The sequence below is a fragment of the Aythya fuligula genome, chromosome 2 (genome assembly GCF_009819795.1).
Source record: "Aythya fuligula isolate bAytFul2 chromosome 2, bAytFul2.pri, whole genome shotgun sequence".
NCBI classification, from domain to species: Eukaryota; Metazoa; Chordata; class Aves; order Anseriformes; family Anatidae; genus Aythya; species Aythya fuligula.
In genome coordinates this window covers 66,279,366-66,296,669 of record NC_045560.1, presented here as the reverse complement: position 1 = coordinate 66,296,669, position 17,304 = coordinate 66,279,366, and the positions used below count along the sequence as shown (strand labels likewise).

The window sequence follows — 17,304 nt, the reverse complement described above, 5'->3', positions numbered from 1 at the left end:
GATGCAGGTTAACGCACGCACGCACCCACCCCGTCTCTCTTAGCTCCTAGCCGTGGGAGCGGTAAGGAAGTTATCTCCTCCCGCTCGCGCGGCCTCCTCCCACCTCTCCCTGGCCACCTGCTGCTGAGCACTGGGTAATAAGCAGGGAGGAGAGGAGAAACCCTGCTGGCAATAACCAGCCATTTAAGGCAGCAAAGGCAGAGGCTGCCCCTAGGCTGATTGATTACCTCACGCTTCGGGGAAGGCTCGAGCGACTGCCAGCTAGACAGCCTGCCTGGCCTATGGAAGAGAGCGGCAGAGGGGGTCGGGCAGGCGGTGCCGAGCGCTCGCCAATGCCTGGACAGCGAGGGCGGGAGTTTGGCTGAGCCGCCGCGCCGGCTTGAGACTGGCTCCCAGTAGCGCCTGAGCCAGGGAGAGAGTTAGGTTAGGCTGGCAGGACTTGCTGCTGCCTCGGAGAGCCGGTGGTAAGTACGTGCTTCTTGCGGGTGAAACAGTCCGGTTCTTGAGCCCTTTCTCCCCCCCACCCCCTTCTTCTTTTGAGCAGGGATGTTTCTTGCCCCCCACCCCCTGTTCAGCTTGCTGGCTAATTAATTTGCATTCGGTTAATGAGGACCCAAGGGGAGGAGGCGGGAACGTTGGCGTAGCTGCCCAGCGCTGTCTCTTATCTGCGGTGCCGTGGTGGGATCAGAGTCTCTCCCAATAAGGCAGGGGTGCGCAGCCCTGTGCTCCGTGCTGTCGTTATGTAACAGCCTCGGGGGGCCGCGGGCAAGGCGGCGGTTGCTTCTTTCTGCAGTAGCCGCTCCCCCTCTTCTATTTCGTTCATTTTATTTATTTATTTATTTATTTATTTTTTTTCCCACGCGACCCATGTGGAGGGGAGAGGGGCTCTGTGCAAAGCTGCTTTCGTTCCCCTGGCCCGCCGGTCGGGATGCGGCCCCCAGTATCTGGCCGCAGTGGGTTCCTCCCGCTGCGAAGAGACGCGCGATCGCAACCTGTGCGGGGGAGAAAGGGGTTGCCTTCCAGCTCCTGAGGACATTGCAGTAACAGATTAGTGGATGGGTTGTGCGCGACTGGCTAGCCTAGGTCTAGGTGAAGGTTTCTCCCAAAGAAAAATCCACCTTGCGTGCAGACTAAATAAATTAATGTCTACCTGTGCTTTGGAGCCGATATTCTGTTTTTGGTTATAATTTGGAGACGACAATAAAACCTTAGCCCCTACAGAGCTGCGTTCTTGTGCAGAGCAAGCAGTCAGTCCCCTTTTGTGAAGATGGATGGGTGGAGAAGCTTTTTTTTTTTTTTTTTTTTTTCCCTGAAATGCCCAAGGGGCTTTGCCAATTAGAACCGCCCCTATATGACGTCCTCCATGAAAACTAGAATCTGGTATCAGAGAGTATTTACAGATTGCAGTATAACACCTGCAGGTATAAAGCTGAGAGCAGTACTCCGGGGTGAAAAACTGGATGAAACAAAATATTGTGAATTAATTGGTTCTCCCCGATCCTGGCTAACTAGTTTGAAAACCAGTAAAAACAAAAACACCAAGTCATCACTGGTTACTAGTATGTCTTAAATTCTGGGTAAAAGCTCTGGTATTCTGGTTGAATTCTTCATTAGTGAAATTGGGTATCTTCTGCAAGATGTCGAATACACAAGTGGAAAATGTGTGTCTGAAACATTGACAGCTTTATATATATTGACAGCAGCAGTAGATGCTGCTGACAAGCATCTTACCTGTTAATGTTTTGCAGGGTCTACATAGACAGGTGTGTGTGTGGTGGGCAGGGGGTGAAATTCTTGCTGATTTTTACAGAGGCTTGTATAACTGCTTATATCTGTTTAGAAAGAAAAGAAAGGGCCTGGCCCGAAATGAAACACATGATATGAGACTATATGTGTCTATTTTGACTGATTTTTTATTTTTATTTTTTGTCTTCACACTATTTTCTCAACTGGTATCATTAAATAGAATCCTTTAGAAAACTGACAACTGTTAGCATGCTGAACAAGCATTAACATTTGGGGAATTTTTCTGCTAGAGCTGTGAAAACCTGGGGGAAAAACTGAAAGATATGCTTTCAAAGTCTCGGGCTTAAATTAGCGTGACTGTTTACCAAATATATTGAATATATACCATGTATTTATTCTCAGAATAGAAACAGACATTATTAAAATCCTTTAGTGATGTATTGAATGCTTTTGTACCTCTCCTGTGTCACAGTCATATACCTTTAAAAAGTCCATTATTTATAACTGCTGAAGCATGCATCTGTTATTAAGTCATAGTACAGTTCAGTGCTTAGACAGAATGCCATGCAAAGATAAAATTACAGATAAAGTTCATGTGAGAATCTCCTGCAGTGTTTGCACTTGACCCTCGTAAATGTAAGAAAAGGTTTTTATAAAATAAATGGAAACTTATAATAAATACACATACTATTTATAATAAATTTAAAATAAAAATATTAAAAAAATAAATATACATCCAGCAGGTAATTGTTTCTGCTTGCCTCATTTAAGCTGTGGATTTTCTGTGGTGAAAAATAATGTCTTATTTTTTAATCACGAGTATTAATGCCATTTAGTTTCTGTAATCAGCTGTATGTCGGAAATTGTTTTTACATGTACCTTGAGATTGACTGGGATGGAAAGAAAGGCTCTCAGGAAGGAGAGAGGCAGGCAAGCAGCAGTGTCAGCTTGTGTTTTTTTTTTTTTTTTTAAAAAAAGGTATTCTTAGAATATGTAGAGACAATAAGTTGCATTTGATGTTGTATCTAGGAGTGCCTTAGAGAATAAACCATATGATGTTTAAATGTTATCCTGGTTTCCCAGGGCACTCTTGGAGAGACCTGTGACTAATGCTTTGATTTTTTGGGAGGGGATTGTTTTTATTTTTTTTTTTTTTATCTAACTGGACTAAATATTGAAGCGTTGAAACAAAAAAGAGATCTACACTGAGCCAAAATAAAACATTTTATCTTCTGGCAACTTATGTTTTTACTCTTCCTTAAATTTAAGATCCAGAGTCCCTTTTGTTTTAAAAACTGAATATTAATTTCAGCACCAAAGAGTGACTTTTTACAGGTATATGACTGTGACCCAGGGAGGTCATTATTTCAGTTCTGGGGAGAGGAGGAATGTGTGGGGAAAGGATCTGTAAAAACAATTTGAAAAAAAAAAAGCGACTCATCACTAAAGGCACACCCAAACCTACAAAAACTGTGGAGTAACAAATACACTTCCAACAGAAATAACTTGTCCATACGCAGAAGTGCTGAAAGAATTTCCCACTGCTGTGTAGTCAGAATCCTGGAATGCTTTGACATAGTAGTGAAAGTGGCTGTACTTTGAGAGAATGGTACTGGTAAAATACCCCAATTTAAATACACAGGGCTTGTACACACAGTACAGGTCAAGTATGTGTAGACTGATTAGGTTTCAGGACAGCTTTTCTGACTTTTTCTCAGGTTCTGGATGGAGTAACACAGTGATTTTTGTGCTGGTCATTTTTCTTGGGTTGCAGTGATAAATTACATCAACAGATAGGAAATCTTTCTTTTTTGTTAGTAGTTATTTGTTCTGGGTGAGCAATTCAGTTTGCTTCTGTTAAGTGTGTATCTTATCTATGTCAGGGCTCTAAAATGGAAGTGGAGAAGCCTATGCTCTTCCCTTTGCCAGTTGTCTTAAGGTTCCCTCTTCTATTCTCCTTTGTCTCCTGCCTCATGGTTTTCTTGAGTACGTAATATGAATTTTACCTTTTCTGGATTAATGCTAGCAACTGAGAGTACACAGATCAAAACTTCATAGCATTAAGTTGCAACAAAAAGATTATTTTTTTAATCTGCAGTACAGCTGGTTTAAATACCCTTAAGAAGTTGGACATTTCATTCAAGTGATTTCAGTCACCTGACAAATTACATTGATGGAACTCATTAAATCTCTCAATTTAAAATGTCTTTGTTCGTGGGTTTTGTAGCTCTTATAACATTTCCCCTTCTTGATCATAGGTGATGTTTTTTTTGACTTTTAAGTCTTAGAACGCTTTCAAGCCCTGTAAAGTCTCTTAGCTTAATTTTTCTCTGATCAAATGTTATCCTTCTCAATAGCGTCAGCTTGGTTCTCTTGATATTTTTACTTAATGTTACACAAAGCTCCCTGTCTTACTAATGATTGCACTGATCTCCTTGGGATGATGCTTAATGTTGTTGTGGTTTAACCTGGCAGGCAGCTAAGCACCACAGTTACCTTTGCTCACTTCCCCTTTCCCAGTGAGATGGGGGAGACAATTGGGGGTGGGAGGAGGGGAGTACTTGGAGGTTGAGATAAAGATAGTTTAATGGGACAGAAAAAGAAGGGAAAATAATAAAGGTAAAAGAATATACAAAACAAGTGATGCACAATGCAATCGCTTATTACCTGCTGACTGATGATGCCCAGCCAGACCCTGTGCAGCACCACCCTGTACTCTCACCCCAGCAAACCACCCCAATTTATTGTTCCACATGACATCATATGGTATGGGATATCCCTTTGACCAGTTTGTGTCAGCTGTCCTGGTTGTGCCCTCTCCCATCTTCTTGCACATCCCCAGTCTCCTTGCTGGATGGGAGGTATGAGAAGATGAAAAATCCTTGACTTAATGTATGCACTTCTGTGCAACAACTAAAACATTAGTGCGTTATCAGCATTATTCTCATCCTAAATGCAAAGTGCAGCACCATACCAGCAACCCCACAACAGAAGGGTCCTCTGAGAGACCAGGCAAGGTAGACTCCTGTTTAATTTTCTCTTTCTCCAAGGCAGCTATGCCCACCCTTTTACGTCCTTGAAATATCCTCTCCTGAGATAGTGTGGTGGTTTTACCGTGCTGGGCAGCTAAACCCCACAACCACTCTCTCACTCCCCCTCCTTTAGATGAGGAGGGGGAGAAGTAAAGCAAAGAACAACTCATGGGTTGAGATAAGGATAATTTAATTAAAGGGAAATAATAATTAAATAAAGACTACCATGAACTAAACAATTTAACTAAGGGGAAATAAAAAGGGAAAGGGGAAAAGGGAGGGAAAAAGGGAAAAATAAAAAGAAGGGAGGAAAACAAACAAAATAAATGAAGGCTATATAGAAGTGCAGAGGAAAGAAATTACTCTCTACTTCCCACAAATGAGCGATGATTGACCACGTCCTTGAAGCAAGGCCTCAACGCACGCAGCTGGTGTTCGAGAGGAGGACCGACATTTTCCCAACGAGAGCCCACCCCTCCCCTCTTCTTCCTGTTTCCACCTTTTATTGCTGAGTGTGACGTGACATGGTATGGAATATCCCTTTGATTGGTTTAGGTCAGCTGCCCTAGTGATGTTTCTCTCCTCACTTTTTGCCCACCCCCTAGGAGGGTTAGAGAAAGGCCCAATGCTGTGCCACTTCTGCTCAGCAGTAGACACAACACTGGTGTGATAACACTGCTGTTCCAGCTACAAGTACAGAGTATGGCACTGTATGGGCTGCTGCCGGGAAAGTTAACATTCCAGCCAGACCCAGTACTGATAGTCTATGCCAAGGATGCATGGAGCCTCTGGGCCAATCATAATGGGTTCTCTTCCATTCATTCCCAGTTAGACTCACTTCAGCCTCCAATACCAATAGCTGTTGGGATCCCCCTGTCACTCCAGGGGCTATACAGATAGCATTAGGGTACACTGCACCGGTGTCCACTAGAGCCTTATAGCCCTATAGGTCTGATGTACTAGGCCACTGAATCCACACAGTCCAATAAATCTGATTGTCCCTTTCCTCCACCAGGCTGGAGGCAGGGCCCCTCTAGTCCTGGTCATAGTATTCATTAGTCTGGAATACTGCCCACTGGAAACTGGAGCAGCAATTTTCCTACAAAAAAAAACCTCTTTTTGTGATTGTTTTTTCCTTGCAACTCATGGACTCGTGCCTCTAGGATCAAGGTATTCTATACTTTCTTTGTTTCGGAGTTGGCCAGACAATTAATCCATCATGTGTTCCTCTCTGTCTGTCCAGGTCATTACTACCAATGAGTTGGCATATGATGATGTTTGGTGCACTCCATACATGTATAGTTGTCTGCCACATGGGTCACGTGCATTTGACTTCATCTGGATTTTTGGATATCTGGTCATTGTCTAGGTCATCATGAATCACCTCCAGTGCTAATTCCTTTAGGAACTGTATATCTCTCTCTATGGTCATCCACTGGCCTGGGTGACATATAACATCTTCTTTGAGAAGGGATACCTTTCCTTCATGCCTGACAGGAGTCACTTCCAGAGGATGAGGGCTTGTGCCCCTTTTCCAATCACTTTGTCAATAACCCCTTCCATAGAGAGGGATCCTAGCTGCTTAGCTTGCCTGCCCTCTTATTCCATACTGTTGGTCTTGTTATCCCAGCATTGGAGCTGCCAGTTGACAGTGTGCTTACCTGGATGGCAGCTCAAATCTTTTCATGTATCTTGCAGCTCACCCAGGGATAGGGATTGGGTGGTTACTGCTGCATTTACAAGTTCTGCCTCTTCATCCTCCTGTTCCTGTGATGGCCCTGCTTTGGAGTAGCCTGCCTCATCCTCTTCTTCCTCCTTCCCCTTAGCAGGGTTTCTTTCCTTACCAAATAAGCTGAATTTCCTATTCATTGCTTATTCTCTCATATAGGGGTGACTGATACCTGCACAAGTTGGTTCAGTGGTCCAGCTGCAGGGCCCATCATGGGGGTTGGAGTAGTGTTGAGTGTAGCTTGTTAGGCATGGGCCAAGCCCCAGCACATTGCAGTGATTTGTGCCTCTGGGATTGCCAGGGTTACAGAATATTTTTTTCCAAATATTGTACTAGTTTTTCAAGATTCTGCATTTGTTCAGGGATGAAGTCCCAAAATCCTGAAGGTGCCCATTGTCCTAGGTACTTGCCCATATCCTCCTAACACTCCCTGCCACTTGTAGCTATCCTGCCTTAGGACAGACCTCTGGTGGTATTCTTAAATAGTTGTTTAACTGTAAACAAAACCAAAAACACATTCGGGAGACATAGCAAAAGGATATTCAAAATTCTCAAGTGCTCTTGTGGCTAGCTTGGAGGGGAAGAGGATGGTGAAGGAGAAAGGGAACGTAAAGGAGCAAGGGAAAGTGTCCACCCTTATATTCCCCCTTCATCATCAGTAAGGTTAACTCTCCAAGGAGAAAAGGATGGGGGGGGGGGGGGACGGGTAAAACTTGTGGGATGAGATAAAGGCAGTTTAATAGGACAGAGAAGGAAAGGAAAATAATTATAATAATGAAGGTAAAGGAATACACAAAACAAGTGATGCACAATGCAGTTTCTTACCACCCTCTGTCTGATGCCCATCTAGGCTCTGATCAGCGTCCCCCTGCCAACCATCCGGTTTATTGTTTCATGTGATGTATGGAATATCCCTTCAGCCAGTTTGTGTCAGCTGTTCTGGTTGTACATGTATTCCATCGCAGCTTCTTGTGTATCCCCAGCCTCCTTGCTGGTAGGGAGGTTCAAGAAGCTGTAAAGTCCTTGACTCAGTGCATGCACTTCTGTGCAACAACTAAAACATTAGTGTGTTATCAGCATTATTCTCATCCCAAATGCAAAGCGCAGCACCATACCTTCAACTAGGAAGAAAATTAATCCCATCCCAGCTAAAACCAGAATAAGTATTTAAAGAAATCTGTGGATAGTACATTAAGCTAGATCTACAAATTAATATTTCAAATCAGCAAACTTGGACCTGCTTAATCCTACAGTGATAATAGGCCCAGAATGTTATCTGAAAGTTGTATAGCTATTGCAGAAGCAGGTATTGTCTTCCAGTCTTTTTGGATCTGTGATTCCCTACTCTTTTCTTGATATGCCATGAAAAACTATTTTATCTAAACAGTTGAGGCTCTTTTGTTATGCTTTAGTCAGCCTGAGTATCTTTATCCCTTTTGAAAAGTGTCATATTTACTCTGTTGTTTGAAGGGTGTTCTAGAGACCATCTTGTATCCTTGCCTGCACATGGAATTGCTGTATATTTGTATATATTTGTGTCCTTATTATTTCTTTGATACCGGTGGCAGTCCAGCAGGACTCAGAATGAATGTAAGCAGGATTCTCAAATAGAATAGAGTCACGTAATGGGGGGGGGGGGGGGGGGGGGGGGGGGGGAAGGTGTAATAGGTCTCACCAGTGCATAAATATCTGGTGGATGCCTGCACTGATGCTGCTGTAGTTGAAACTTGTGCAAAGTATGTGGTGGTGCTACAAGAGGTCGTAGAACTAGTTAAAGAGTTACTTAGGTAGAGAAAGAATTTTTATGTAGTAGTAAGTGTTATCAGGTGAAACGTGTTCATTAAAAAGAAAAGTTCTAATAGAACTGTTGCTAATAAGGGTATGTATATATGCATATACATACTTCATAAATAAAGAGGTGATATATTGTGAAGTGATTCTTTGGAATGGAGAAATGTAGTTTACTAAGAGCAAAACATTGTTTTGTCTCTACATGGTATTGTAGCAGTAACTATGGAAGTGAGTAGTGATTGTTTTTAGAAATAGAATAGTAACAGGTCAGCAGTGAAAATAATCTCTTTGCTTGATAATGTGTTTTCTAAAGTTGTTTATTTCATGGAATGTATAGCTTCATTGGTGTCTGACACGTTGATTCACTAAGGAAAAAGACTGGACAACTTGAATAACCAACTTTTGGTTACTCTGTGTGTTTCCAGCTGAAAAGCTGCTGTTTTCAGACTAATGCAGCTGGATGATGTAGCCAGCTTTACCATTTTCCATAGTGCTAGATACACGTATTTTATTACAGAGAAGTCATGGATTAGCCATGCAGTTCCTCATGAAGCCTGTGAAAGGATTTAATTAAGTAAAGATAGGTAAAATGTTGATAGGGTTATGTTAGTTATACTTGGTCTGTAGTGTTTGCTGTTTGTTTTTCTTTTTTATGATAGAGAAAATGTCTGTCTCATTATCACATGTGAAGAATATATACCCAGAGCAGAACTCAGAAGTAGAATGTCTTAATTCTGATTGCTACTGATAGCTATAGCTGTGAAGGAAGTTTAAGCCTTAAGAGCATTGTGTAAAACATTACATTTCATTAAGAGGAGCTGCATTTCTACAGCTGTTTATCCTTTCTTGTGGCTTGAATGTTTATGCAAAGATGTGGGAGAAAGATTCCAGCTGTGGTACTTTATGTTTGCTGGATTTATTTGGCATAAATAATTCCAGACAAGAAATAAATGAGAATGCCCTTTACCTGCAACTCCATAACACTTTTAAAATATAGGGAAGATAGATCAAATACTAAAATAGAACAGATGCAAAAATCAGATGCTTTGCAGAGTTTGATATATGTTTGTGAATCCAATTCACACATACAAAAATAGCAAGTCTAATGCTCTGAAAAATGGCTTTCTTTTTTGCTTGGATTGGACGGAAGGTTTTAAATTGTAGATGGTACCTATTTATGGTGCACTGTAACTTTCACCAGGGTTGCACAGATTCTGACGAAAAGTATGCCTGAAATAATCATGTTTACCAATTCTTGGTGTGCAGGAAGGATTAGCAGAACTATGGAAGGTAAAAAGAGGTAACAATTAACAGCTCCTAGGTTATGTGCTTGAGGGCAGAATTCTTTGTAATATGTCTGTTTGCTAAAAAACAATGGCCTTTCAGGTTTAGGACCATCTAAGAAATATCTTAGGGAAGGCTGACAGCTTGGGGAAGGCTGACAGCCCAGGAGCTTAGAATGTAGGTGTGGAGAAGCTGAGACTCATTTGTAAGAGAATGGGGCAGAAATAGGAAGCTTACTTTCAGGTTGAAACTTAAGTAAAATTGTTAATGTTATGAATGTACAGTTCTTTGTGTTTGTATGTAATTCCATACTTATTTCAACTTTGTGGCTGTGTGAACTGCATTGCAAGGGATCCACCATCTCTATCCTTTTCCCTACTCTATTGTCTTGTTCTCAATAAAATCATCAGACTTCAGGCCACTGTTTTCTTGAGTATTTACTCAAATGTTTAATGTAATCAAATACATAAGAAATGCTATGATTGAATGTAGAATCCTATTTTTCTTGGCCAAATAAATTGAAAGTTTTCCTTAGTTTGCAGGACTTTTGAAATCATCTAAACCAATGTTTGGTTGGTAAATATTCTAAATAACAAAAAGTTTTAAAGTGTGTCACTTTAACTGGATTGTTCTTGGGACTATAGTAAGTATCTACTGTAGTTTACAAGTCTTCTGTGTTGTCTTAGACAATACAGTCTTACTCATTTCTGTATCTGTTCATGCTGCAACAAGACTTCCATTAAATTTGTTTTTGTAATACTTGCTGCAAATGAAAATAATTCAACTTACATCAGGTAAGAATGTTCTTAGCAAGCCAGAGTCCAGCTGGATAAGCAGATAGGTATATGGCATAGCTATGCACTTGCACTTCTGATAGTTTCCTGTTGATTTTTTTTGAAAAGCATTTCTTGGTATGGAGATCATAAACTGGGTAAATATGTTTCCAGCTAGTGTGACTGTGTATTTCCTCCACAGAGTCAATGAACATTAATTTTTCAGAGCATTCCATACAATCATGTCCCTCCTTTATGTGGCCTAACAATCAGTATGGAGTATGGGACCCAGGGTCCTCATTATGTTCATAACTCTGCCAGTAGAACAGGCATTTTTCTTCATCCCTCTCCTATAGTTTCACTACCTATGATACGGCAGTGATACTAACTCTGTTATAAATACTAAGCTGCCTGCGTTTACTGAGCAGATCAACCACTTCTCAGGAATAGAACAGGGAAGATGCCATTGTGAATTCTGAAGTCCAGGTAGGTAGTATGTATTCCATAGAGTACAATTCCACTGAAATTGTTGTCAAAAATACTCTAGGTTTTACTAATTCTTTCAAACTGCCTCATTGGTAATGGGAGATGAATCCCTGCTAAGAGCAGTTCCCTGAAATCTACATCAAAGCTATACTTGTATTCCTGCAATATGTTGCCTCCTGGAGACGATGTAGATTAGTGAGAGAGTGTAAATTTACCTAAATCTTTCAGTAGAATTGACGGTTGATCAGTACGGAGGCACTGGGTTTATTTATACATACTTGGTGTTCATACAGCTATACAGAATCAGATGACTGGAATTCACAAAGACAACTATTGGTCCCATGATTTTTGGAAGACTTCAGATCAATAACTGGGTTTTTCTAGAGTTCTCCCAGTTGTCTCTCTGCAGATGACTATGTATTGTAGTCTCTTACCGGCAAAAAGTTTGATATGAGAGAAGTTTTTCTAGTGTGTTATAAATGAAGTCTCAACTCAATCTGAATTTAGTAATATTTATAAAAGGCAAGTAAATAGTGCTGGGTGCGTGGGGAGTCTATGCTCTACCAACACACACACACAAACATCAAACTTTCCAAATATACAGGACATTGCTTTTACATACTAAACCCGAGTATGCCCATACCTATGTATGCCTATACATACATACAATCAGAACAATCCTTTTAAGTCTATTACTATCAATGTCCATGTCTGGGGGAGCATAGTTGGAGTTGGTAATCCTGATTGAAGTGCTCCCATATCTTCCATGACTTCACAGTCTCCATTTTCCATTCCTTTTCTTAATTACAAACACCAGAGAATTCCAGGGCTACTCGTGGGAACAATATGTCTCGCTTTAAGTTGTCAAGCAACTCGGCCTTTGGGCCTTATGTATCCTATTCTTCATGTATCGAAGGGAAACATCCATCTCCTTTTCAAGGCCAATAGGGCCTGGGTCAAAAGGCACATTCAGATCACCAGGGGGCATAACAGCAAAGGCTTGTGATGGCAGTAGCAGCAGGAGGGCCAATGGAGTAATAATTCGTGTCAATAAAATGGTCGATATTAACAAAGAAGGGGGAGATGTGGGAGTGTGGCCATGGGGGTCCGCAAGCCCCATGGTTGGTGATAACATCAGACTCTTTAACGATGAGGCTATCAGGAATGTAAAAGAGTTTAGAGGGAACAAAGAAGGGTGATTCAGGAGACTCCATGCAGTCTGGGGTTTCTTGTTCTCCAGATGGTAAGGCATGGAAGTTGCTGGGGGGTTTGCTGGTTGGAACTGTTAAAATTTGTTGTTTAATGTTATACGATAATCATATTATTAGTGTGGTTTCAAGGGTTAACGAAACATGGGAAAAGCAATCACATTTTGTTGCTTTCGGGAACCTTGTGGAGGGCAGAGTGTGTGCAGAAGAACAGGGAGGCAGTCGAAGCTGCCCCTGCAGTCTGGACAAGATCCAGTAACAAAAGGTTGCTAGTGGTGATGGGGGGGGGAACCGTGAGCCTTCATCCCCAGGACCCCCAACGACCACCACAAAGAGAATTATAATACGAAGCGGGGATAGGTTATACGTATGTATAGGCGTACTCGGGTTTCTTATGAATATGTAAAAGCAATGTTCTATTTATATTTGGAAAGTTCGACGGTTGGGTGTGCGTGTTGGTAGAGCATAGACTCCCCATGCACCCAGCACTGTTTACTCGCCTTTTATAAATATCACTAAATTCCGATTGAATTGTATCTTCATTTATAACAAATTGGTGAACCCGACGTGATCTTCTTGGACTTTGGATCTGTGACTGGTAAAGGGATGTGCCCCACCTAGTGGCACTTGCCGATAGCGGTGCTAGAGTCCAACAAGATTTCGAACATAAGAGGCAAGTAAAGAACCAAGAGCTCTCCCTCCGTGACCTGTAATTCTGCCCATGAAGTCCCGAACGAAGAGGATTTGTGAGTATACCGTTCAGTCGGGGTGGGATTTGGTTGTGTGACTGTGTGTAAGGTTATGACTGAGACGGAACTTAGTTCCGAAGCGAGTGCGGAGGTCTTCTAACCACGGTTCCGATCTCCCACGAGGGACTCGGTCGGTGAAGGACCGAAATGATTGGTCTAGGAATTCGTGGGCGGGTTAACCACTTGCAAGATACCTCCAGACACAGGCACAGCCAGGGATTCGGAACCTCTTTGAGGGTTCCAGGGATTCGGAATTTATTTGAAGGTTCCAGGATGGGTCAGGAGGAAAGTAGATTCTCAGACCTGAGAGGCTCAAAGAGCCTGGACATTCCACCAGAAAGCCCATTAGGGATAATGTTAAAATATTGGGATGATTGGGAATCAAGGAAAGGAAAAAATGAAGAGAAAATGGTTCAGTTTTGTATGATAAAATGGCCAAAGGAACCTTTAAGGCCACATGTTTTTTGTCTAGTTTTTGGATCCTTTGAGGATTGGGTATGTCAGGCATTGAACCTCTACGTTAACTCTAAGGAGCCTTTTAACCAAGAAGAAAATGATTATGCGGCTCTATGGATAGGAGCCTCAAACTCATTTCCCCCAACCCAAGTATTCGCTTTAAATACGAGAACTGACAGGGGAAAGGAAGAATGGGAGCCTCTGGATAATATACCCCCTCCCTATTCATGGCAACCAGAACCACCACCTGTTGAAAGTTGATTGCCATGGCCCCTGTTCACTCTCCCTCTCCTTCTGCGCAAAGGACTAGAAATAAAAGCCACAGAGAGGGAGGAAAGTGAAACACGAGGTCGGACTGATGATTTAGGAGGTCTTTACACTTTGAGGGAGGTACCCCTTGGGGGGAGTCAGAGGGGAATAGGGTTTGTAGCAGTTCCTTTGAACACGTCAGATGTAAGAAATTTTAAGAAGGAAATGGGAAGCCTTTTAGATGACCCTTTAGGAATTGCCGAAAGATTAGACCAGTTCTTAGGTCAGAACATGTTTCCATCATTTCCATCTTACCATCATTTATCAACAGTCCTGGCTATCGGGGAAGGTCCCAGTCGACTGGCGACTAGCAAACATGACTCCCATCTACAAGAAGGGCCAGAGGGTAGACCCGGGGAACTATAGGCCTGTCAGTTTGACCTCAGTGCCAGGGAAGCTCATGGAGCAGATTATCTTGAGTGTCATCACGTGGCGCTTACAGGGCAAGCAGGTGATCAGGCCCAGTCAGCATGGGTTTATGAAAGGCAGGTCCTGCTTGACGAACCTGATCTCCTTCCATGACAAGGTGGTGTGCTTAGTGGATGAGGAAAAGGCTGTGGATGTGGTCTACCTTGACTTCAGTAAGGCTTTTGACACTGCTTCCCACAGCATTCTCCTCAAGAAACTATCTGCTCGTGGCTTGGACTGGTGTACGCTTTGTTGGGTTAAAAACTGGCTAGATAGCTGGGCCCAAAGAGTTGTGGTGAATGGAGTCAAATCCAGCTGGAGGATTGGATGACAGCAAGTTAGGTGCGTGTGTCAATCTGCTCAAGGGTAGGAAGGCTCTGCAGGAGGATCTGGATAGGCTGGACCAATGGGCTGAGGCCAACTGAATAAAGTTCAACAAGGCCAAGTGCTGGGTCCTGCACCTGGGGCACAACAACCCCAAGCAGAGCTACAGGCTGGGAGAGGAATGGTTGGAAAGCTGCCAGGCAGAGAAGGACCTGGGAGTATTGGTTGATAGTTGGCTGAATATGAGGCAGCAGTGTGCTCAGGTGGCCAAGAAGGCCAACAGCATCCTGGCTTGTATAAGAAGCAGTGTGGCCAGCAGGGCTAGGGAAGTGATCGTCCCCCTGTACTCGGCTCTGGTGAGGCTGCACCTCAAGTACTGTGTTCAGTTTTGGGCCCCTCGCTACAAGAAGGACATCGAGGTGCTTGAGCGAGTCCAGAGAAGTATGACCAAGCTGGTGAGAGGTCTGGAGAACAAGTCTTATGAGGAGCGGGTGAGGGAGCTGGGTATGTTCTTCCTGGAGAAGAGGAGGCTCAAGGGTGACCTTATCGCTCTCTATAGGTACATTAAGGGAGGCTGTAGCGAGGTGGGGATTGGTCTATTCTCCCATGTGCCTGGTGATAGGACAAGGGGGAACAGGCTAAAGTTGGGCAAGAGGGTAGTTAGGCATTGGAACGGGCTGCCCAGGGAAGTAGTGGAATCACCATCCCTGGAGGTCTTTAAAAGACGTTTAGATGTTGAACTTTGGGATATGGTTTAGTGGAGGACTTGTTAGTGTTAGGTCAGAGGTTGGACTCGATGATCTTGAGGTCTCTTCCAACCTAGACAATTCTGTGATTCTGTAACATGTATACCTTGGAAGAAATTCAGTCCATATTAGGGATCTCCTTACTACGGAAGAAAGGGGAATGATCAGGCAAGCAGGAATGAGACTGTGGGAAAGACAAAATCAGGGAGGTCCTCTGGGGGATGTGAAATGGACAAATACCAACCCTAACTGGAATGATCAGGCTGCTCAGGGGAGGAAAATATGGGGGATCTTAGGACCATAATGATACAAGGGATAAAGGAATCAGTTCCAAGGGGACAAAATATAAATAAAGCTTTTAACGAGTATCAGTGTAGAGACAAATCTCCAACTGAATGGTTAGAAAGACTGAGAAAATCCTTCAGATGTACTCGGGGATGGATCCTGATTCTCCTGCAGGAGGGGCACAGTTGAGAACCTAGTTTGTAGCAAAATGCTTGGAAGACATCCAAAAGAAATTGGAGAAAATTGATGATTCACATGAATCAAAGGATTAGAATTATTGAGGGAAGCGCCAATGGTCTATGTGAGGAGAGATGGGGGAAAACAGAAGGCAAAAGCAAAGATTTTTGTGGCAGCAATAAAGGAAAGTCAAAAACCAAGTGGACGGGAAAGCAGGAAAAGATCAGGAAAAAAACAGAGTGAAAGAGAACCAAAGGATTAATGGAAAGGACAACAAGACGGAATCCCTATCTGTTACTATTGTGGCAAAAAGGGTCATCGTCAGAGGAATTGCAGAAAAAAGAAACAGGATGAAGAAATGTTTAAGGAAGAATAGGGGTGTCAGGGGCTATCTTTTGGTGACCTGAACATCAAGTGAACCCTTGATAAAATTATTAATAGGTCCACAGAGGGGAAAAAGTGTATTTTTTTTGTAGATACTAGGGCAGAGAAATCAACTATTAGAAAAGTACCAAAAGAGGTTAAGGAAGGAAGGAGGAATACCATGGTAGTAGGAGTGAAAGGGGAGCCCTTTAAGGTTCCTATATTGGAAAAATATAGAAATAGAATCAGAAAAGAAACTATGTCTTAATGACCTATTGCTGGTGCCTGAGGCTGCGCACAATCATTTAGGAAGGGACTTAATAATAAGATCAGGGTTGGAAATCAAGAGCCAGAGGGGAGAATTAAAAATTCAGCTATATACCCTAACCCAAGAAGATGAGGGAGAAATAGACCCTCAGGTATGGTTATCAAGAGGGAGATTCAGGAAAATTAGATATGGAACCCTTGGTAGTAGAAGTAATGGATCCGCAACAGCAAATAAGGATTAGGCAATATTCTATCCCATTGGAGGAAAAAAGAAGAGGACTCAAACCAGTTCTTAAAAGAACTTGAAGTATATTGGGGCATAGCTACCCTTTGGATGCTAGTTGTATGTATATTAAAAGTTATATTGATTAGAATATTAGCAATCATTGGAAACTCATATAAAGGCCCTGATGGAAGGTTTGGGGGATTCCAAAGCCCCACAGGGGGAGTGCCACCTCCAGTAGAAATACCCACAACATCTTGAATTACCTTGGTCCTGAAAATTTAAAATAATAGGTGGGAAAATTTACCTAGAGGATTGGTTATCTGCATTGAATCAAGCCCCCACTAACTCGTGGAAAAGTTGAATGCAAATAGGAGAACCATTGGGTGTGTAAGCCTGGACCATTTCCTGAGAAGCATCAGGGAGAGGGCAAGACTGGAGAAGGGACTAGTACTGTGGCTCAAGAAGGTTTACCAAGGGCTACAACCCCTTAGGGTAATAACTGCCGGGTAACATGGCCTTTACTGGACCTCTCCTAATTACATGCTATTGGTCCAGGGGCATTATCAGAATTGTAGTGAATGTATTGTTAACACCCAGAGAGGAAGAATTCAGGAACAAACACTAGTAACTATGCTTGTTAAACCCATGCTATGGAAACCGAACAGAGTATGCTCGATGTAACAAAAGCAATAAGAACCTGTTATGAGCCCAAAGAGGTCCACTATCAATGGTAGATAGAGGTAAGAACTAATACCAAAGGAGGAAGGTTAATTGGGAAAAGTTGCATCACCACAAATCTTCGTAAGCCCTTATCAATCGAATTTGATGTATGTGATGCTGCTAGTAACAATTATTATACACCCTGTGGAACAATGAGTTGGGTGTAATACTACCATGAAACTGAAACAGGAGCTAAATATGGGATTCCAAACATGCTAAAAACTT

The 17,304-nt window shown here is 42.5% G+C and overlaps 1 protein-coding gene across 1 annotated transcript in view; it reads left to right on the top strand.

The window, feature by feature from the left end:
* Positions 1-391: 391 nt before the first annotated feature.
* The window catches only part of TPPP (tubulin polymerization promoting protein), a 69,644-nt gene continuing 52,731 nt past the window's right edge, over positions 392-17,304 (top strand). The window contains 1 exon segment of the mRNA XM_032182195.1: positions 392-464. The gene's annotated coding sequence lies outside the window, so the exon portion shown is untranslated.